Source organism: Sorex fumeus, unplaced genomic scaffold (genome assembly GCF_029834395.1).
Source record: "Sorex fumeus unplaced genomic scaffold, SorFum_2.1 ptg000020l, whole genome shotgun sequence".
NCBI lineage: Eukaryota > Metazoa > Chordata > Mammalia > Eulipotyphla > Soricidae > Sorex > Sorex fumeus.
In genome coordinates this window covers 6,872,239-6,889,581 of record NW_026606077.1, presented here as the reverse complement: position 1 = coordinate 6,889,581, position 17,343 = coordinate 6,872,239, and the positions used below count along the sequence as shown (strand labels likewise).

General features: G+C 55.4%; 1 protein-coding gene across 1 annotated transcript in view; it reads right to left on the bottom strand.

Moving 5' to 3' along the window:
• Positions 1-17,343, bottom strand: part of LOC130022617 (cadherin-23-like) — a 320,780-nt gene that overhangs the window by 213,302 nt on the left and 90,135 nt on the right. The window lies entirely within an intron of this gene.

Here is a 17,343-nt window from a genome sequence, read left to right as displayed (position 1 = left end):
TAAGGCCGGAAAGGTGGTCAGCTCAGGTGAGATGGTACAGAAGATGGAGCCAGTCTCGGAGTCCCACCCGAAGCTGGGTGACGTCAAGCTTCTGTCCGCCAAGAAAGGGATCATGGTGGATCTCACCATTCACCAGGAGACAAAGACCTGGTTGGTGGCCTCCTAGCTACGAAGGCCTGCAGGCTCAGCGCCCCTTCTGCTGGACTCACAGTGGCTTCCGGGCAGGGTGACCGCCCAGGCTCACCAAGTTGCATGCAGAAGAGGTCAGAGCCATCGGCTGCCAGTGAGGGCAGGACCCCAGGAGGGGTCAGATGTCAGAAGTCACTGTGTCCCTCTTGCATAGATGCCTACAGTCCTACCAACTCTCAAAGGCTGGGGAGAGGGAGCCAGGGCTTGGATGAACAAACCGCTCTGCTCAAGGCCGTCACTGCCCCTAGAAGGGGGACGGATCCTCTTCACTATTCTCCAGCCCCTTGAGCTTACCATCTGACCCAGGCAGACACTCCTCCTTCCTCCAGTACTGATTCATTTACTGTATAACTCTGATGAGCAAGGACAGGAAGGAAGGATTCCAACTCCAGCAACATTGCCTAGAAAAGCACGCTCACGAACCTGGCCACACAAGCTTTTATTTATTTTGAGGGTGAGGAAGTTGGGTCACACCCGACTGTGGATCACTCCTGGCAGTGCTCAGGGGACCCTATGTGGTCCAGGAATGGAATCCTGGTTCCATCTGGCCTGGTGCATGCAAGGAAAACACCCCATCCACTCACTATCACTCTGACCTTCCACGTGTACTTAAAAAATTTTTTTTAATTGAGTCACAGTGAGATGAACAATTTACACAGTTGTTCATGATTGGGTTTCAGTCATACAATGTTCCAACACCCGTCCCTTCACCAGTGTACATTCCCTATCACCAATGTCCCCAGTTCTCCCACCCCCACCTCCTCTATGGCAAGCACCTCTCTCTCTTTCTGTCTTTGCCCCCACCCCGTCCCTCTCTCTCTCCTCCCCATGAACTTTTAAGAGGACAGGGATGTCTAAGATGATGTGAGACCTAGCCCTTCTGAGCACTCACCAGGACTGAGGAATGCCCAACGTGCCACAGAATTCAATCCTTGCCACCACACTCCCCCACTGCACTGAGAAGGCATCAAGGAGTGATTAAGGACCACACCACAAGCAGCCAGGCTGGATCCAGAGCCCGGCACCTGGGCACAGAGCCCACCTTGGTCCCCTTAACCGTACACATCCGAACTCTCAACAAACAAGAGCAAGAACTCTGTCAGACAGATGCTAAGCTGGAAGGTCAGGGACCACGACCGGGCCCGTACTTGCCAGACACAGGTCCACGTCCATTCACATGGGTCCTCATAGTACATCCTCCGGGCCACTCTGCGTGGTGGGCATCATTCTACCCATCCTACAGATTGGGAAGTCATGGCTCAGAGAGGCAAAGTAGCTTCTCCAAAATCACATGGCAGAGCAGGACGGAGCAGCGTAGACGGTGATGGAAGGACGTGGAAGGAAGGGGAGACCTTTTGGCGGGTCCCCCCCCCTTCGTTGGTTGAAGGCATTTAGCAAACTTCCCAATGGCTCATGGTAAGCAACAGACTTAGGACAGAAACCCAGGTGTCAGACGCACAGATGCCTGGCCAGTGCCCTTTCCTGAGGCATAAGCATCCCCGACACACCCAGCTCATCTCCCCGAGTCTCTTCCACTTAAATCATTTAGCAACTGCCTGTACTAGAATCATCTTGGGATAGATTGGGAACACAAGGTAACATCGAATTCAAAAATTTGATTTTTCCTTTCCTGGGATAGAACTCCACACATGGGCAAGTGCTGTAATGCTGAACCACGTCCCTGCACCTAACCCATCTTTCAAGAGATAAACGGTAGATTTAGGAGTCCTGGCAGCGTCCCTGATTCCAGGAAGCGCTGCTGCGCCAGGAGTTCTGGGTGCAAAGTAGGAGGCACGCAGAGCCCCTTCCTGAGGTGCACTGGGGCCCCCCAGACCCGAGCTCTCACCTCCAAACTCCTTCAGGTCCCCCCACCCACCACAGGGGTTCGGGGACGGCAACCCATCAACTAACTGACTGAAGAGACTCTGAGAGGCCACACGGCCAAGGTCGTCGGAGCAGCCCGACATCCCCAACGGCTCTCAGGCCTCCCCAAGAAGCGGGGCGCTGGGCAGGACAGGGATGGGGCCATCAGCAGCTGTCACCCACCCTGTAATTTCCCGGACTTTTATCCATTTTCCCCTCAATTATGTGCTGCTCAAAATGGTCCTTTTCGGCTTCCTCACGGGCGCTTGCCTGCTCACGCCTTCTTTGTGTCCCAGGTAATTGCTGGTGACCTTTTCTAAGCATACTAATTAAAGGTGCCGATTTAATATTATATTTAAGACAAGACGCCCCGCAATTTTCCAGCCGGGCACATCCTCCCCCGCCCGGCGCTGTTCTGCCACTCGAGGCCCGGCCCTAATGCTGGGTCCTGGGGCGGGGCCCAGCGCTCACTTCGACACCAGGGAGAGGCCCCCTCCCCTCCTCACACAGCCGAGCTCTGCGCCCCCAGGAGCAGCGCATGGTGTGGGGTGCAGGGGCCCCACTCCGCTCCTTCTCCCACCGGCCACTGGCCCCAGACACTCAGTTCCGCCTAGAAAATGCTCGGGGAAGGCTTGGGGCTCTGGGTGGGTTTCTCCAGCTGCACTCGTAGCCCACCCGACATTCGGCAGACAGCACCGTCATTCCCACTGTTTCCAGACATTTTCCGGCCCGGCAAAGCAACCCCATTAGACAGCCGCTCCTCCTTCCCTCCTTCCCCAAGCCCCTGGCAGCTGCCAATCTGCTCCCACGACTGTGTATGAATAGAATCGTCCGATCTGGGCTCCCAAGTCCGGCCTCTACTCGGGTTCCTGCTCTCCAGGTGAGTGCTCTCTCAGTCTGTGGGTGCCGCACTCCTGATGGGGCTGGAGTTGCTCCCACCTTGCTGCTGCCAACCTTCGTGGACAGGTTCTTGCTTCCACACCTGCTCTCACTCTGGGCCGCACCTGGCGGTGCTCAGGGCTCACTCCTGCCTCCGTGCTCAGGGTTCACTCCTGGTGGGGCTCAGGGGACCCTGTGCAGTGTCTGGGACTCTTCGGTGGTAAGGACACTCCACAGTTGCCGGGATGGGGGCTACAGAGGGGAGGGGGGAGCAGGAAGCCGTCACTGCAGGTGCTGTTGGCTCCCTGTCCCCTGTGTCTCAGCCCTGACGCTGTCACCCACCACAGTCAGGCTCCTGCTGCCCCTGGGACACCCGTAGGGTTTGCCCAGCAGGACCAGCTCTATCTGTTCCCTGGAACCAAGGGCCCCTGGAGTAGGGGTGGAGGAGGCAGGGGAGGAAGGGAGACATGAGCCCCTCACTGCCTTGTATTTCAGGGGACAGCTCAGAGGCCACGCTCAGCCCAGGCTCTTGGCTGTCCCCCAAGGGACCCTGCCCAGCTCCCCAAAGGGGTGGCCTACTGACAGGTGACCGATGGATCTGCATCTCACTGGCTTCACTCTCTCAGGTCCCTGTCTCAGCTCCTCACTCCCCCTCTGTTGCCTGGAAACCCCTCCCCGAGAAACCACGGGCATCTGGAGTGTCTGAACAAGACACCTCCTACGTACAGGGTACCGACCTGGTCCAGCAGCCGGCCCCACGTTCCTAAGCCTTGCTGGCTGGGTGGACTGTGCGGGGTGAGGGCCCAGGGCTGGGAGCCTCCAAACAGCAGCACCCCCTACCCACTTCCCCCACCCCACCCCTGCCCATTCTCTCTGCAGGAACCTCAGACACACAGCCTGGCCGTCCCCAGACGGGTTTATAGCAGGGTGATATTCAAATATTTAACAATGGGCACAGTACAGACATCAGCCAATCAGGAGGGATGCCGGCCATAAACCACTGGCCTCTGTGAGCTGCCCGCGTCAGCCTAGTTTACGGTGCGCATTTTAGATGCAGAGCAAGGCTCCTCCAGCCGGGGGTGATTTACAGGCTCAGTCTTAGGACTCTGGGCTCAATCAGTGCCAGAGGACTCCCTGTTCTTGGCCTCCTCCCCGCCCATGGGGAAACGGAGCCCAGAGAGGTTAATGGTCCTATTCTACATACACCCCCAGACTGCGCCGGCCTGACCCTGACCATGTCCCAGATTAACCCCAGGTGGAAAGTGAGACTTCAAAGAACTCAAATCAGGCCGGAGCAATGCTACAGCGGGGAGGGCGCTGGCCTTGCACACGGCTGACCTGTGTTCAATCTCCAGCATCCCATATGATCCCCAAGACCACCAGTTGTAATTCCTGAGTGCAGAGTCAGGAGTAAGTCCTGAGCACTGCCGGTTGTGGGCCCAAACCAACATAATAAAAAAAAAATTTAAAAAAAAATAAAGAACGCAAAATCTTTGGGCCTTCTGTTCAAAGCATGGGAGGGAGCCAAGTTATTTGTGGAAGTAAGAACGAATAAACCAACTTCGGCACTCAGCGTCAGGAGCTGTGTATAGGCTTTCCAGGACAGACCACAACAGCCAGTATTTCACAGACCTGGGGAACAGGTTGGACCATCCAGCACTGTGCAGGAATACCCCAGGACGTCTGCACAACAGCAGAATCACCTGATGCTGTATTTGTGTTTACCATCACCAAGTCACATCTGATGGTGATCACTGGAATATTACTCAGCCTGGAACACTAGCACTGGCCCAGGGATCGGCCCAAGGACCCATGCTACAGTGCCGACTCTTGGGAGGCGCTGGGAGCAGCCACACGCCACAGAGGGGAAGAACAGAAGGCAGAGGGTGGGACCCCGGAGGAGAGAATGGCTGGTTGGGGGAGTGGTGGTTAGTGGCCCGGGGGTTTCTGACTTGGGGGCTGAGAAGTGAACTCAGGCATGCCCCCCGAGACCATACTTAACTTCTCCACATGCACCTCCAAAGGACTAAGGTATTCGATCTTTTCATTTTTCTCTGCTTATTGACTTATTTTGTTTAGCTTCTAGACTTTTGGGTCACATCCAGCGATGCTCAGGGCCTCCTTCCGGCTCAGAGTTGCATCCGGGGGTGCCTGGGGGGACCATGGCATGCTGGGTTTCAAACCCGGGCCTCCTGCAAGGGTGCCACTGGGGAACGCTTGGTTTTTTCACCTCCACTGAAGTGGTCAGTAGCCAGACCAGATCCAAGGCCTCGTGGCCTCCCTCCAACTCCGTGGGCCCCATGGCCTTTGTTCTGTTCCTGGACAGGCCTTTGCTCGGCTGTGCCTTCTGCCATAGTGTCCAGACCCCGCCCCTCTCTCTGGGCAAGAGGGACTCACTCAGAGATGCTTTCCTCCAGGATGAATGTTCCAGAACCGATCTGGCTTACCATCCCCTTTTCAGAAAAAAAAAATTTTAAATTACCTTTTGCTTTGTTGGGGGGGCTACACTTGGTGGTGCTCGGGGCTTACTCCTGGCTCTGCACTCGGAGATCATTCCTGGCAGTGGTCGGGGACTATGCGGGGTGCTGGGGCTCAAACCCGCGTCAGCCTCAAGCAAGGCAAGTGCCCTGCCCACTGTACCATCTCCCTGGCTCCCCCCAAAAAACTACCTTCCTGAAGTGAAAAATCAAAGTGTTCCCCAGTGGTATCCAAGATCATGCCAGCTCACCTCCCCCAGTTGTTCCAGCACCCCTGGGGGTATCACCCCTCTTGGAGAACGCTGCGACAGGTCACACCGAGACTAAAGGGATGCCGGTCATTCTCGTCACTCTGTCCCCAGGCCCTAAGCGACAGTCCTCACAGGCGCATGCATAGGAGAGACAGTCGCCTCGTTTGGCCTCGCTGCTGCCAGCCCCACCAGCCATCGGCGTGTGGCACTAACCCCACAGGGCAGCATGGCACCGTCCACTGGGTTCCCCCGAATCCCTCCTCCGGCCTGGGTTGGTGTCCAGAAGCACTCGCCAAAGAGCTGCGGACAAATAAGGGAAGCCCGCCGCGTGCCCAGAGGGGTGCGGAGCGAGCCCCCCAAAGGCCTGAGGCTCCCGGAGCCGAAACCAGGTGGGAGAGGCCAGCAGGCAGATTCTTTTTTTGTGTTTTTTTTTCTTTTTGGGTCACACCGGCGATGCTCAGGGGTTACTCCTGGCTCTGCACTCAGGAAGCACTCCTGGCGGTGCTCAGGGGATCATATGGGATGCTGGGAATCGAACCTGGGTCAGCCGCGTGCAAGGCAAACGCCCTACCCGCTGTGCTATGGCTCCAGCCCCAGCAGGCAGATTCTTAACTGTGGACACTAACGGGCAGCAAAAAGCAGAGTGGATCAAAACTCAACAGTGCCCAGGCCAGCAGCGTGTAGCTGTGGAGTCCCCCCCCCCCCGCCCACCTGCCCACACACACACAGGCAGGCACGGCCAGGACTCAGCTGCCAGGGAACGAACACTGCACCCCAACCTGGCATGTTGGTGAGGCACCCCGGGGGGGCACTCCTGGACATGGACTCCATGTGGGAGTGAAGACCCGGCTTGGGACCCGTGCACCCGTCGGGGGCGGGGTCTGAGCGCCTATGCGGGTCCGGGTGCTCTGTGCATTGGTTGCGTGTGCACCGGGAGGTGTGGCCGCTCCCTCTCCTGCCGCGCACGGCCCCTCAGCAGCAAGCCACGTCCGCCTTCCCGGCGAGGCAAGGACAATCACAGGCTCCCTGGCAGCCCTGCTGGGCCCGTGCCGTGGCTGCAATGACTGTCATTGCCGTTATTGCTGTCATCTGCACGGAGGCCGCGGGCTGGGACTCCTGTCGGGGCTTTCTGGAGAGCCGCGTGGGCCTTGGGAGTGGAAGGGGCAGGTGTGGTGGGCTGAGAGCATCTTTTATTTATTTATTTTTTTCCTGGATGGGCACTAGAGGAAAGCTGTGTATGCGCCCAGCCACGGAGGGTCGGTGAGAATAAACCAGCGCTGCTCCTCCTGGCTCCGGGAGGCACTGTCTTCTTTCTCTGTGGTTTCTGGGATTCTGTTTGTTTGGGCTTGGGGGCCATGCCTGGCGCTGCCCAGGGCTGATCCTGGTGGTACTCGGAGGGCCCCACGTGGTGCTGGGGTTGAACCTGGGCTTCCCGCCTTCACAGCCCGCACACCGGCCATCTGCACTCTCTCCTGGGCCCCAGATTGTGACAGGGCAACCCCCAGTCATGCTTAGGCAGCCTGGGGAGTCATTCTTATCCCGTGGCACAGGCATGACGAGTCAGCACTCCAGCCCGGAAGCACTCAGGGGCCACCACCACTCAGGGGCCCGACTCCCTGACTCCAAGGGGGCGTCGGGGGCCTGTGGCACAGGGGTCAAACTCAGGGCCTCGCCATGCCAGGCCTGGGTCCCACCGGGGCCTGCGCTGACTCCTTGGCATTGCAGCCTCTTCTGAAAGCAGAGCTCTGGCCGCAGCACACCCCACTCAGACACTCCAAGGCGGCCTATCCCAGGCCCACAGCACCTGCGCGCTCAGCGTCCAGAGCCCTGCGGACCCACACCCAGGCTGCTGCCGCTCCCGAGCCTTTGGTCTGGAAGGTCTGCGGATCTGTCATCCTTAAATGTGGAGTCCACCCCGCTCTGATGGACAGGCGCTCTCTCTCCTTCACGGTGTTTCCCTGCCCAGCAGCAGGAGGGCTGCTGTCCTGAGGGTGGAGGCTGACATGTTGTGATGAATCTCCCCTTGGTGTCCACGACTCCCTCCTGCTCTTCCATGGGGCTAAGGACCTGGCCCTGCCCTTGCCCGGGCAGATGATGTCACTGGTCCATCACCGCCCCGTTTTCCCTTCGATTTTAGAATCCTTCACCATAGGCAGGTCCCACGCAGCCACCACCAATCACACAAGCACGTCAGAGGCCTCCTCTCGCTCTTTGGGAACGGGAGGGTCTCATGTCACCCCCGAGCCCCGGGCCCTTGTCCTTCAGGCCCCAGGGACCAAGGAGGGAGCGAGTCAGACTCAGTTTATAAAACAGGGACTCGTGGCCGCAGGGAGAACCCGACAGACCGAGCCCCTCACTGCAGCAGGGCTGGGGGTGGGAGAGGGGACTTGGCCTCGCTTGGGCCGTGGTCCCCAGGTTAGAGACCCTGGGGGATGACCGGGTCTCTCTGAGATTCCTTGCCTCTCTCCAAGGCCACTGGGCCTCTGCCCCACCCATCAGCACGCACAGGGAGGCCACCCCAGCCCAGCTCTCATGGTGGCTGCCTGAGCCTGGGGCTCCCACCCTCAGCCCCGGGACGGACCCCAGAGCCTGGGCCGACCTTGGAGCCTGCAGCCTCATTTGTCTCCGCTCCGGGCTGAGACAGGCCAGCTAAGCCTTGATCCTGGAAGCGTCTCATTTGTCTTGGGCCCAATTCCTCCCGCCTCGGTCGGGAGCTTCCGGCCAGTCCCCGGGCTCCTGAACTCCGGCTGACCTCAGGGAGCTGATTCCAGGGTTTTCTCTTGTCTGAGGTCCTGCCTCCAGCCCCCCGGGCCCACCACGGGAAGCCAGAGCTCCTTTGAGAGCCTGACCCCACTCACACCACTCGTCTGGAGAGAGAGAAACCCACAGATCAACCCCTTCCTGCAGCTCGGCCCCAGCAGAGGCCAGAGGGGACCATGCAGGGAACAGGACCAGCACCCCCTAACCACGTGCTATCTGTCTGTCTGTGCGTCTGTCTCAGGCTCAGCTCCCTGGCGTCTGTCCATCCACACCCTGCCATCTCTCACGGCAACTGACTGAGGCACTCCTGTCCCCTCCAAACAGTCCCTGTGGCTCAGAGGGGCAGAGAGCCAGCCCCAAAGTCACACAGCTAGGAGGTGGCGGAGTGAGGCTGGCGTCTGAGTTGGTCTGTCTCAGATCTCTAGTTTCTCAGAACTTTAGTTTTTTTTTTTTTTGGGGGGGGGGTTGTCTTGTTTTGTTTTTGCTTTTTGGGTCACACCCGGCAATGCACAGGGGTTACTCCTGGCTCTGCACTCAGGAATTATTCCTGGCAGTGCTCGAGGTACCCATATGGGATGCTGGGAATCGAACCCAGGTCAGCCGCAAGCAAGGCAAATGCCCCACCTGCTGTGCTATCATCACTCCAGCCCCCTAGTTTCTCAGAACTTTGATCCAAAACACCGGCAGCAAAACACCATCTCTCCCTCCTTGGGCCAGGCCATGGCTCCAGGGCTTCCATGTTTGAGGACGCTGTGGACCCTGGGGCTGAGGCTCACAGGAAGGTGAACGCCCCCGAGACAGAGACTGTAGGACCCCTCTCTACCACCCTCACTTCCCAGAGCCCATGTCTCACCTGCCTTAGGGGGCACTTCCCTCCTGAGAGTCAGAGGGGGGCGGCCAGACCCCTGGCACTCAGGTGTCTGACGTCCCAGGGGAAGAGCTCATTCACCAGAGGGGAAGGGGTCGCTGGCGGAGACCCAGGCATCGAGGTGCTGTCCTCACCAGTTAACGCACACACAGACCCTCGAGGCCAGCACCCGGGGCCTGGTGCTGAGTCCCGGAACTCGGGGTTTTCTGCTTTGGGCACAACAGAGCGAGTCAGCGCCATCCCTGGCTGAGGACAGCCAGGCTGGGAGCGGGCATCACTGGGCAGGGAGCTCCGGGGACTGGCCGAGGCACCCAGGGAAAGCCGCCTGGCAAGTCAGCAGCTGGCACCAGGCAGGGCAGGGAGTGCTCACGACTCCTTGAGTCCACTCTGCCGTCAAGGCCCTCTGCTCACTAACCCTCCACGCACATCGGTGGCGTGTCTGCTCTGGGCTCAGCGTATGGGGACATAAGACACGATGTGGTGGAGGGGGGCTGAGGCGCTCTGTCCCCCCCCCAAGCCCCGCGGCTCTCCCTGCGCCTCACAGGCAGAGCCCGGGACCGTGGTTGGAGTCAGGGTGCAACCTAACCACGAAGGACTCCGCTCCTACCTCTCACCCTGGTTCTATAGCCAGTGGCCCAGGTCCACGGCTTTGGGGGGGTGGCGAGGACCGGATATACCCTCACAGAGGCTCAGAAACAGGAGAGGTCCCTAAGATGCCGGAAGGCGAGCACAGAACTGGCCTGGCAGGCACTGGGGACACTTTTCTGGGTGACCAAGGGCCCCCCACCCATCTCCTCTCAGAGTCCCCTTGTCCAGCGTGGACAGTGCACAGAGGCCCAGGAGAGCATGGAGTCTCATGGGGCAATGGTCCCTACTCCTGTGAGGTCCTAGGTCACAGTCACAGAGGTGAAAAGGCTGAGTCTGAGTCTGGCAGGAAAGACCCCTGTGGTCCAGGAGAGCCCCTGATGGGAGCAGAGGAAAGGAGTGCTCAGGGCCTCCCTACGGCCTCCCCAAGGTCTCCAATACCTTCCCATGGCACCTGGCACCTTCCCAGGGAGCGACCGGCAGGAAAAACCCCAACAGGAGCATCGAACGGGCCTTCCGGGGGCTCCCAGGTGCCCCCACCTTCAGCCTGGCTCCCCCCAGACCCGGGGTCACTCTCCTCCTCGCCACCGAGGAGTCATGTGAGCATGACACCGCCGGGATACTGAGGCCGGGAAGCGCCGTGTGAAAAGACCTTGCCAAGTCCTTGTGGCAGTGTCTGGCCCAGGTGCCGAAGTCCTGTGGCAGGGCCGGACAGCCGCGCACACGCTCGTTACAGATTTAATAACAGTGATAATAGCAGGGCGGGCGTATTTTCCCTGCTCCTGGAACTTTTCAATTCATTGAACTGTTCAATTAACTTTACAAAGGAAAATATGGGGAACTTGACATTATCATTGAAATAAACAGAGCACCACAGGCCTTCAGAGGCCCAGGAGGAGACAGTCCAAACAGTCACGGGGGTGCCGGGCAATGCATCCCACTCAGAGGGACCCCAGGGCTCCTCTCCTGCCCCAGCTGTGGCCAGGCCAACATCACCCACCCCTCCTCACTGCCCTCTGGGGGGAGGTAGAGTATTGAGGGACGGAGGGCCGGGCCCAGTGCTCAGGCCGCCCGGGAGGCTGCTTCTGGCCATCAGGAGTGACCCCTGATGCTCCGGCCCAGATGCACAGGAGAGGCACCTGTTGTTCCCTTGTAAGCCTGAGGAGGACTCAAGCATCAGGGCTTGTGTGTTGGGTCTGGGGGCCACACCCAGCAGTGCTCAGGGCTTACTCCTGACTCTGCACTCCTGGAGGGGCTCAGGGGACCTTATGAGTGTCAGGGATTGAACGGGGTCAACAAGTACCCCACTTGCTATACTATAGCCTGGCCCCTGGAGGGTGTTTTTAAACAAAACAAAGAAAACAAACAAAAACAAATTTAAAAAAACAAGGATGAAAAATAAAAACAGGGCAATCAAGACAAGAGATTTCTAAGGGCAGCAAGACTGGTAAGGACCAGAGTGATAGCAGGGTGCTGACCTTGTCCACGGCTGACTTGGCATCCCTGGCACCACGTATGTACCCTGAGAACTGCCAGGAGTGACCCCTGAGCACAGAACCAGGAGTAAGCCCGAGCACAGTTAATTGTGACCCAACCAATCCCCCTTCCAAAAAGGATAACAGAAACTAGCAGTTTTCACCCGGCAACCAGTCAGAGGATTGCAAGCCCTCAGTCTTAACTGTGATTAACTAACTGCCGTTCCATGGACTGGGACAGGACCAGGCGTCAGCCCACAGTACAGAGGCTAGAAATCATTGATATTGAATCCCACAGACTTGTCCAACATCAGGACTAACATGCAGCCAATCCTGAGTCAGAAGGTCAGAACTTGTGAGCACCTTGAAATCACCGGGAGTCATAAACTTTTGTTTTGATGTTTTTGGGCCCCACCCAGGGGCTGGCGGGCTCCTACTGAGCAGTGCTCAGAGGTCACTCCCAGGGGTGCTGGGGAACTATGTAGCACCAGGGGTTAAAACAGGTTCCTGTGGGGGGCTGGAGAGATAGCACAGCGGGTAGGGCGTTTGCCTTGCATGCAGCCAACCCAGGTTCGATTCCCAGCATCCCATATGGTCCCCTGAGCACCTCCAGGAGTGACTCCTGAGTCACTTCGTTGGGTGTGACCCAAAAAGCCAAAAAAAAAAACCAGGTTTCTGGGGCTGAAGAGCTAGTTTAGGAGGTTAGACACTTTGATGCTTTGTCGGCCACCCTGGTTTGAATCCCTGGCACCATGTACAGTCCCCAGACTATTGCCAGGGGTCATCCCTGAGCACAGACTCAGGAATAACCCCTGAGCACTGCTGGATGTGACCCAACCCTCTCAAGCCACCTACACACACACACACACACACACACACGCACGCACGCACGCACGCACGCACGCACGCACGCACACAAAGGTGATCTAAAAAACAGGGTCTCCTGTAAGCACACCACGCTCTCTGGCTCTCTGGTTTATCTTTCCAGCCCTTCTCAGAGTTCTGGAAGAGTCCAGTCCCTGCCCACGCCCCAAGGCTGTCACTTGTGACCTGGGGGTCCAGTGAGGCTTCAAAATACTCAGAATCCTCAGGCAAATCTGATTGCAACGCAGACAGGAAATTACTGTTTCAGGTGGAGTTCCTCAGCAAACTTCCTGAGGACCCCCTCCAGAGGTCTCCAGCCCCTCACACTCCAGCAGGGGAGCCCCAAGGCCACTTCCACTGGCCAGAGAGATAAAGGGAACATCTGGGGCTCTGTTCCCCCTTTCTCATACTCAAAATTTACTGAATCCTAATATGAAAAAGGAAAAAAAATTAAGTTAATTCATGGCTTCGAAGCAGTGAATCTCGACCTGATTTTCTATTAGCATCACCTGGGGAGCTTCTAAAAATAAAGGTGCCCAGGCCTGCCCAGGAAGGATTCAGTTTTAATTAATGGACCGAGTGCGAGGCCCAGACATCAGTATTTTGTTACGATGCCAGTGTGCAGCCAAGTTGAGAGTGTTGGCGAGGGGATCAGGCTTCTCGAATGGGAACTTCAGCAGAAACTTCAGCCGGAGGCCAGCCCCTCAGGGGGCTCCAACAACTTCCCAGGGGACATTCCTGCTACTGGTCTGGGCTGGGGGCTTGACGGGCCCAGGTCTGCAGGCGCAGCTCTAGAATCCCACCTGCTCCGGGGACCCCAGGGCCCAACCTCAGCCAGGACTCTAACCCCAGGGGGTCCCTCTTCTCACCCCTCGCAAGAAAGGCGCCAGCAGAAAGGCAGGTGAGAAGTGCCCCCTTCACGCCCGCCCCCACCAGAGGCCAAACAGCCCCTCCAGACATCACTTCCTCTTTGAGGGGACTCATAATTACCCACAATGATCACAGCACCATTCATTTTGCCCTAAAATTAATACATCACGTTGAGAACGATATCGCACTAATTTATCACAAGATTTATGAAACTTGCACTTTTTCTAATGAGATTTATGCAAATGCTGTTCTTGCCACTGTTTTGTGTTTTTAAAAGTTTGACAGGGAAGTGGGGGTCCAGCCTCACTGGCTGAGGCTCTCCTGGCTGGGGGCTTGTGGGGAGTAGTTCCCTTGCAGTCCCCCACCTTGGGGACCCCCCCAGGGAGCAATCCTTTCAATTCAGCCCCAAGTACCCTCATTGCTCACTGGGGCCGCCAAGGACAGGAAACAGCTCAAGGGCCAGTGATGGGGCTGGTTCTCTGTGTGAGTCTCAGCTACTCAGAGGCCTCCTTGGGCCTGGAACATCCCACCCTGGGCTCTGGGATAAGAGAGGTTCCCTCTAGCACAACTGTGGCATCACTACTCATCACCTAGCACAACTAAGCATCACTATAAAAGGGTTTGACCTTGTACTGTCAAGTCTCTAGGGCCCGGCTCAGACTATGCTCTGGGGACTTGCTGCCTCCCCTCGTTCCCCCCTTGACTCTAGCTAGAATTTACTGAACACCTACTGTGTGACGGGCACTCTCTCAGCCCGCCACACACATAGCCTCCTCTAGCTTCTGAGACAAACCTGTGTGAGAAAGGGATTCCCGCATTCCCAGCAGGACACTGAGTCTCAGAAAGGTTTAGCGACTTACTCAGGATCAAGCCCCATCCGTTTAGCCTGAAGACCATGTTAGTCCTAACAGACCCCGGCCCCTCCCCAGAAGCTCCCTGGGGAATTCGCAGAAGAAAGAAGCAATCTGTCCTTTTCTGGGGTTTTAGAAAGCCTCCCGAAGTATCCCCAAGGGTCACCTGCCACACATCCAATTAGCCAGAACACAGAAGAAAAAAGCAGGAAATCGAACCACAACGGCCCCTAACAGCTAAAAGGCATGGTACAAAATCCGTGCACTAAATTTCAAGTCCTTTATGAAAACAAGGGGTCAGGCCCTCACTCAGAGCTTGCTCTCTCTCTACATACAACTATAATTATCATCGGATTGATGTTTTGTGTTCTCAGTTCAGAGACATCCCAAGAAGGTACATGTAGAAATGTAAGCAGCAATAAATAAATAACAGCTCTGGCCGCTCACAATAGGGAAAGATCAAGACTCGGAGATGTGAGAACCAAAGCAGCTCCATCACCACCGTTGGCTGAGCGCCGGTCGCAATGATGAGGGCAAGATGTGCCAAGATACCGCCGGATGATGAGCCCTCCCCACGCAACAAGTCAGGTCCGTCCAGAACAGACTATTCTTATGAATATTCCGGGCAAGTCATTATAATTAAAAAAAGATTTCGCGCTTAAAGGAATGTTTCCCAAAATGTATTTCACGAATCATTAATTCCCTGGGAGGCTAACGGGCACTCCATGAAAATGCATTCCTTAGCCAGAAAGGTCTAGGGGACATTTCATTTTAAAAATTTAAACAAGTTCCTCTCCTGCAGGACCTCTTGAAGCCTTTATTACATAAATGGGACCGTGAAGTTCCACGGGATGATAGGGAAGATACAGCTACCCCGAGATTTATTTGGCCAATAAACCCTTTCTATCAAGAGCATTTCAAAGAACATCGGTGGCTCAGGAAATATTGAGTAGAGAACGACCAGGGGAGGACATTTTTTGTTTTTTATTTCAGGCATACATTTTCTTCAGATTGATGGGTGGTGGGTGAGTGGACGGATGGAAGGATGGATGGGTGGGTGGGTGGATGGATGGATGAACGGGATGGATGGATGGAAGGATGGATGGGTGGGTGGGTGGATGGATGGATGAACGGGATGGATGGATGGAAGGATGGATGGATGGATGGATGGACGGACGGATGGATGGATGGATGGATGGATGTGTGAGGCATACACCCAGTCAACTCAGCACTAAAGGTGTCCTCAGACACCAGGGTGTGCCCTAGAGTTATTTATATAGACACTGAAGTTCAGAATCTGGTGGGGGTATCCTACAGAAAATATCAGAGACAAATGTGTTCTTTCAAGTTGTATCACAAATGAAGAGCAATGATTGTGACCCTAGTTTAGATGATAAAAATAATAGAGCTTTTGATACACACAGATGTATATATGTATATAAATATGATAATCATGCATATAAAACTGTTCAATAGACTATATATAAAAAGTATGCATAAAATTTAAATATAGGACCCTAAAGAATAGAAAAAATAATTACTGTAAGGATCTTTGGGTTCCATGCCTTGTTTATCACTTATTTATACTAGATTATTTTGTACATCATGTTAGATAGTCTTTGAATACAGAACTATTTACAAATGTGGTCTTTGTTTTTTTTTTCATTTTTTATAATTTTATTTATTGACTCACCGTGAGAGCAGTTACAAAGCTTTTGGGTCTAAGTCTCGGTCATACAATGAAACACCCGCACCTTCACCAGTGCCCCAAATGTCGGTCTTTGAATACAGAACTATTTATAAATGGTGGCAATTTCACGTCAACCTGGTACCCTTTATTCTTGTTTTACATGGCTACACTGGATATTGCTTTTATGTTACTACTTAGTGGTTTTTCAGATATTTCTTATCCCATGGAAGAGTATCAGTTTTTCCTAAATTGCTAAGTTTGTATCCGTCATGGATACTGATTATGTTGGAGGCTCTTTTTGTATATAATCATGAGAACATAGCATTGTTCTATCAGAGATGAATTATGTGGACAGACACTTCACATGGCTATGATAAGATTTACTTGGTCTTAATGCATGTAACGATAGTTTTGACATGAAAGTTCAAAGTAACCGGATGTAATTTTCTTTCTCGCTATTGTTTTTGTGATTCTTAAACTGATTACTTCTATATTTTGATCTTGGCATCAAAACTGAGATTAAAATGTCAAAACAAAAAAGAAAATTAAAAAACAAGTTAAAAACACATTTAAATATCAGAGCTGGACTGGAGCGACAGTCAGGTCCAATCTCCGGCATCCCATAGGGTCCCCCTGAGCCCCACCAGGAGTGAGTCCTGAGCACAGAGCTAGGAGTAAGCCCCGAACACCACGTGGCCCCAAAACCAAGAAAGGAAATAAAAATAATAGGAGTAAGTTGTGGAGATAAACCCTGCTGTTGCTGGCTCAGGGTCTCTCTCATCTGGTAAACCAGTGCTCAGACCAGGCCAGGTTTGCAGCTGAGCTGCTTTGCACCTGAGCTCGGTGCAAGCCCGCTGACTGGGCTCCAACTCCGACCCTCCTCGAGAAGTGAGAAGCAAGCGTTTCCTAGCTGTGCATGGGCAGGCTGCCGGGGAGCTAGTGGGCTGGCGGCAGACAGCAGCGCCGGGCAGAAGCGCAGACCCAGATGGTGATTGTGTGATTCCCAGGGGCCCCACAGGGATAAATCCTGGCCCCAGGAGGCGGCTGTCACCCCCCTGACTCCACTCAGGCAAGTGGCTGGGGGCGGGGGGTTCCTCCTCCAGCCCCCCTTCCCTCACCATGGGCAGAGGCAAGACAGACCCTGTTCCAGCACGGGCGCCATCCACGGAGAGTGCGTTTGTGGGGCGGCCAGAAAGATCCCATGTGGCCTCCCCCCACCCCCTGGACAGCCAGGCTGAGGGAGCTCTCTGAGAAGACCCCCAGCGGTTCTGCTCAACCAGACCTGAAGTGACTTGGGGTCTGGCAAAGGAGCCCCCTAGCAAGTGTGTTTCCGAGTGGGACCTACAGTCTGGGCTGACAGATGCTGGTCTAAGGGGGCAGCTTCCATTCTGCAGGGACACTGTGGGGCTGAGGATAACGGATAATGGATGGCGTCCGCTCCAACATCAGTTCATCATAATGTGGATGAGACCAAAAGAATCCCGCTGACACTGAATGAAAAGATGTCACTCGGGGACCTGGTTTTATTACACATCATTTTTGCTTAAAGCCGCAGTTTCTAAGCACCTTGCGATGACATTAAGTGAGGACTCGGTGTAGGGGGTGGAACCCTAAAGGACAGCTTTCTGACCGGGGCCAACAATATTTTACACTTGGAATGGCTACAAGACCTTCAGTGTGAATTTTTAGTCTGTTTCAGATTGGGGGGGACCCCAACCCAC